At 41.7% G+C, this 6,152-nt stretch overlaps 1 long non-coding RNA gene across 1 annotated transcript; it reads right to left on the bottom strand.

The window, feature by feature from the left end:
• Positions 1-1,683: 1,683 nt before the first annotated feature.
• On the bottom strand, positions 1,684-3,224 carry LOC123376101. Its single transcript, XR_006581685.1, has 2 exons — positions 3,150-3,224; positions 1,684-1,788 (listed from the first exon to the last, which is right to left on the bottom strand). It is a non-coding gene; the product is annotated as an uncharacterized LOC123376101 (long non-coding RNA).
• Between the last annotated feature and the right edge of the window lie 2,928 nt (positions 3,225-6,152).

Here is a 6,152-nt window from a genome sequence, read left to right as displayed (position 1 = left end):
TGGAGAATCAGACCCCCTAGTCTCTCCAGTTTATTTACTTAAGCCTTGTTTACATGAACAATTGGACTGCTGCAAGCCGGGGCCCGCACTAGCCTGCTGTGGTGTAACTGCACCCTTATTCATAAATGATCTGGAGAAAGGGGTTAAAAGTGAGGTGGCAAAGTTTGCAGATGATACTAAACTGCTCAAGATAGTTGGGACCAAAGCAGACTGTGAAGAACTTAAAAAGATCTCACAAAACTAAGCGATTGGGCAACAAAATGGCAAATGAAATTTAATGTGGATAAATGTAAAGTAATGCACATTGGAAAAAATAACCCCAACTATACATACACAATAGGATGGGGCTAATTTAGCTACAACGAGTCAGGAAAAAGATCTTGGAGTCATCGTGGATAGTTCTCTGAAGATGTCCACACAGTGTGCAGAGGCGGTCAAAAAAGCAAACAGGATGTTAGGAATCATTAAAAATGGGATAGAGAATAAGAAGGAGAATATATTATTGCCCTTATATAAATCGATGGTACATCCACATCTTGAATACTGTGTACAGATGTGGTCTCCTCATATCAAAAAAGATATACTGGCACTAGAAAAGATTCAGAGAAGAGCAATTAAAATGATTAGGGTTTTGGAACAGGTCCCATATGAGGAGAGATTAAAGAGGCTAGGACTTTTCAGCTTGGAAAAGAGGAGACTAAGGGGGGATATGATAGAGATATATAAAATCATGAGTGATGTGGAGAAAGTAGATAAGGAAAAGTTATTTACTTATTCCCATAATACAAGGACTAGGGGTCACCAAATGAAATTAATGGGAGCAGGTTTAAAATAAATAAAAGGAAGTTCTTCACACAGCGCACAGTCAACTTGTGGAACTCCTTGCCTGAGGAGGTTGTGAAGGCTAGGACTATAACAGGGTTTAAAAGAGAACTGGATAAATTCATGGAGGTTAAGTCCATTAATGGCTATTAGCCAGGATGGGTAAGGAATTGTGTCCCTAGACTCTGTTTGTCAGAGGATGGAGATGGATGGCAGGAGAGAGATCACTTGATCATTACCTGTTAGGTTCACTCCCTCTGGGGAACCTGGCATTGGCTACTGTCAGTAGACAAGATACTGGGCTGGATGGACCTTTGGTCTGACCCAGTACGGCCATTCTTATGTTCTTATGTCTTGTACTACCCAAACCTCTCCTGGACAGTCCAAATACATTAAGTCCATTATTCCTTTAAGGGAACAATATGCCATTTTATTATTTTAAATAGGGTTATCCAGACACTCCAATTTAAACACATTGGATTAGATAAAACAGTAAATTAAGTTTATTAAATACAGAGAGATTTTAAGTGAGTACAAGTAATGAGACATAAAAATAAAGATAAAATGTTTACTAGCATCTACTTAAACTATTACAAAGTTACAAAGCAAACTTTCTCACCACATGCTCCAGCAGATTACTGACCAAACTCTCAGGTCAGGATCCCTCCCCCAGAGTCCAACAGCTGTTTCTTTTGTCTTCTCAGGCGTGGAGAATGAGGTGGGCACAGAGAGGGAGGGGGGTGTCTTGGGGTGTTTGCCCCTTCTTTTTACAGTTTCAAACCCTCTCTTGAAAAAATATTTCCAGCGGAGAATCAGGAGACAAAGAGTCTGTATGGAAGGATATTCCCTGCTGTTTTTTTCCTCACCTGTTTGACCTTCCATTGTTTTCCCTGCTTAAATGCAAATTAAGGCAAGCACACATTCCTTCCTTTGTTTCGGAGAGAACTGACTTCTGCCAGATCAGTGCTGTGGGATTTGGAACATGTATTAACATCAATAAGGAAATTTTATAATTGCACATACAATGTTGCCACACATTTTACCAAGACAATACTTACCAGCAAATTATGAGTTTTCAAATTATATCTTACAAGGCATATTTTGTACAAAGATTATTACACTAGTATATAGGGTGTGAATACAGGGGTGTATTCCATTACAATAATATTTCTTTATTTAGATTTATATAAACACTAAGGGCTTTTCTACACATAAACCACCACAGCAACAGTGCTGCAGCTACATCACAGTAGTGCTTTGGTAAGAGGCGGTAGCTTAGTCAACAGCAGAGTTCTCCTGTCAACCTAGCACTGTCAACACCAGGAGGTGTGGATTTTTCACACCTCAGAGTGACATAGTTATACCGACCTGAGTTCCTAGTATAGAGCAGGCCAACAAGAACTATCCATATGATCTAGGCACCCGTGATGGGGCATCTGCCCCATACTGGCAGAAAAGGGGTTAAAAGCAGTCCTAGGGAGGCTACGCAGGAGGCAGCCAATCACAAAAGGGCTTAAAGGAGCAGCCAGTCAGGACCAGGCTGGCCCATATCAGAAGAGGTGCAGAACAGAGCAGTTTTGGTCACTCCCTGGAGCTTAAAAAGGGAGGAGGACTGGCTGCTTTGCAGGTGGAGGATAACAAGCACTCTGGACAGAGCACTGCTGCAGGCAGAGACCCAGAGAGCTCAAGGCAGCCCCTGGCAGGCTGCAGGGATCTCCAGACTGAGGCCCTGCGCAAGGGTAAAGAGGGTGCTGGAGCTACTGAAGGAAGTGGCTAGACCGTGGACTGTAGGGTCCCTCCAGAAGGGGGTGAACATAGAGTGTGGCACAGCCAGAGAGCAGCATCATTGAAGAGGATGCTGCGGTCCTGGGAGTGATGTGGATCCAGGAAGAGTGGTGACAGTGGACAAGACACCACCAGAAGAGGGCTCAGCACTAAGTCCCCGGCCAGCCAGCAGGAGGTGCTGCAGTGATGAGTTGTGCTCCGTCACAGCACCCATCACATCTTAAAAATACATCACAATTATACTCCAGCATAATGAATACATAGTAGTACAATTCAAAATAATCAGCTCCAGTTAACAAGCCACCATAAAAGGCCAGGGCTGTATTTTCAAAACCATCTAGGCAACATGGATGTTCAGTTTCCATTGTCTTTAATTTCCATGGAAATGGGCTTCCATATCCCTTTGGAAGCTTTAAGATTCTCAGCCTCAAGTTATAAGCACCCCCACCAACATCCTGCCTACACAGCTGCTGGTTTACATGGTGAACTGCCTGCTCCCAATGCCGCAAATATATTTTGCAAAAAAACCCCAAAAAAACAACCCTCTCATTTGATGTCAGCATCTGTATTGTATCATTGACACTTGGACTCTTCTTTTTCTTGCATAGCACAAGATTCTCATGGGGCTGTCCTCTTGCGTGACATCCTTCACATGATAAAAAGCAGAAGGAAGACACTGTCATTTAAACCAAAACGTACAGGGGGAAAATATAATCATGCTTTTAACCTAGTCATTTTGAATCTTGCTCTGTACCAAGCAGAGGCAGATCTTGCGTATGTTTTCAACCCTCAGTGTGGGCAACTCATTGTGATGCATAATACATACACCTGCAAGGAGCAATTTGTTTTTGTAAATTATGCATTTAAAGAAGTATTCAGTCAGTTCTAAAGATAAAGGATTTAAATGTTCTCAACTTGGAAAACAGCTTCTTTTTCTGCATCAGGACATGGATGCCGTTTTACCTTTAAAATAGACATTTCACTGAGTCATAAAAGTTCTAGTAGTGTTGTTCTAATAGATCACCTCAGCTAGACAGCATCATATCCTGTCTATTTCAGAGGAATACCTCCAGTGTATTCCACAAAGAGACAATGCATGGGACTTCAGCCAAGGCAGACTATGGAAGATGCATAAGGGAAAATAAAAAGCTGCTTTTTGTCTCATATTTGATGCAGTAGGCAGCAGGGAAACAATTAAGCCGGTCACTCAGAGTGCTAAAGCACACAGAAAATGCCTAGCTCCACCCAACGTCAACCAACAGTGGGTAATTTTGATTGCAAGTGCTCATCTGCACTTATTTATATAATAACAGTAATCCCTAGCTCTTACCCATGCCTTTTAATCAGTTGGTCTCAAAATACTTTTAAAATGCAATCAGTTTCATTAGCCCCATTTTACAGATGGAGAAATGAGACACAGGGAGACTTGACTTGCCCAGGGTTACCCAGCAGACCAGTGACGGAGCCAGGAATAGAACCCAGGTATCCTGAGTACCACACCAGTGCTCTGTTCACTAGGTCACACTGATTTGCATGAGAGCACTCCCAGATGTTTCAGAGAGGTGAGCATTACTATCCTCATATTACATTATCAGGAAACTGAGGTGCAGAGAAGTTAAGTGACTTAATCATGGTCACTCAGCAAGTTAGCAGAATGAGACTCAAATACTCCAGTACTGCATCTCTTTCCTTTGATCACACTGCAGCAGAACTGAAACTGCTCAGACCTGGCCAGAATGCATTGCTATTCCAGGGTATAGGTCTCAAGAAGAGAGAGCAGATCTTGCCCATATTTGAAAACCACAACCGCTCCAGGAAATTATTCATGTAATGGGATCTCACTTCTATCAAACATCCAAATTCAAGCATCCAAATGCTGCCCTGATGGGGAGGGAAAGCAGTTACTCTCCCGCTAGGGAAAACATGGGATTGGAAATCAAGAAATATGGTTTTATCCCTGGTTTTGCTATTGACTTGCCTTGTGTCCTTTGGCAGGTCACTTCTCTGAACCTTAGAGTCGCCACGTGAAACCCTGGTCACACTGAAGCCAACAAGAATTTTACCCTTGACTTCAATGGGGCCAGGATTTCACCCTTTATCTGCAAGATAAGGTCAATGGTACTTACCCTTTTTTTCCCCCCCCAGTGCTTTGAGAAGTATGTTTGGAAAGTGCTAAGTACTATTACTTATCCACTGCATGTGCATGCATTATTGTAATAATGTTACATAGGTGGGGAGAAAATACCCCTGTTCAGAGGGACAGCACAAGGATACTTCTAAGCCCTCCAAAAAATGAGTTTAAGTGGGACTTAAGTGGTAAGTAGATCTCTCTGAACATGGGTGAATTTCACACACTGAATTCCAGTGACAAATATGTGGTAATTTCCAATCCAGTATAATCAAGTAGCTAGAATGGTAACTCGCTAAATAGCTCTCTGCCACCATTGTACCACTGTATCACTAGGCACAGTGATATTACCTTGCATTGTTTTGTGGTATTTCTTAGATTGCATGCTCTTCAGGGCAGGGCCCATCTGTTTGTCATACATGCATACAGCACACTGGGTCCCCAGTTCCAGCTTGGGGCCTCAAGGAGTTGCCACAACACAAATATTAACTAAAATACATACAAGACTTCTTCTGAATGCATAGCCTAAAATCCTGTCGGGTACATGTGGGATTGTACTAAGCAACATTCAACTAACATCAAGTGAAATAAGACTGGAGAAAATTTAAAAGTGAGGTCAATGTGGCAATTCACATCAAGGAATTAATGCCACCGGCTCCAGCTAGCTTTTAATTTTCTTTGACTGATGTTAAAAAATGTAACACAGGCCAGATGCTCAGTTGAAGCTACAATGATTTGTATCAGCTGAGGAGCTGGCCCCAGAAAAGGACTCTATTAAAGAAGTGCATCCAACGAAGTGGGTATTCACCCACGAAAGCTCATGCTCCAATACGTCTGTTAGCTAACTGTTAGTCAGTTAGCAGGACTCTTTGCTGCTATTAAAGAAGTGGTGTGGCTGACATCTTCTACATTAAAAAAAATCAATTCTGTAATTTTGGTGGATAATCCTGATGTTTATTTTTATGCATTTGTATTCAATTTAGATTGTGGATTTTTTTTCACAGCTGCAGGAAGTTATGGTGTTCAGACAATAGGGAACTCAGATAATTATTTAATGTAAATGCTGAGATTCAAAAAATTAAAGCTTTACTTACAACCATTACAACACAAATGGTCAGCATCACATGTCAAAATATACAAAGCAAATATCCTTAAGTCAAACAAATACCTTCTCAAGCAGCACTTTTCTTACTTTGCCCAGCTGTAAATGTAGACCATCATCAATGGAGGTATTGTTTTGTCGGTTTGTGTGTGCACAGTGAAAACATTTACCGACATTTACCAATAAAAATCTAATCCTTCCAAGCCTACTTATAGGCACCATTACCCCAACCAGACCACACAATTATTCTTAATGACAGGACAATCATTCATATACCCAGAGAGGCCGTCATGAAGCTCTGCCAGAGGAAGCATG

Source organism: Mauremys mutica, chromosome 1 (assembly GCF_020497125.1).
Source record: "Mauremys mutica isolate MM-2020 ecotype Southern chromosome 1, ASM2049712v1, whole genome shotgun sequence".
Lineage (NCBI taxonomy): Eukaryota > Metazoa > Chordata > Testudines > Geoemydidae > Mauremys > Mauremys mutica.
This window is presented reverse-complemented; position numbering and strand designations above follow the sequence as displayed.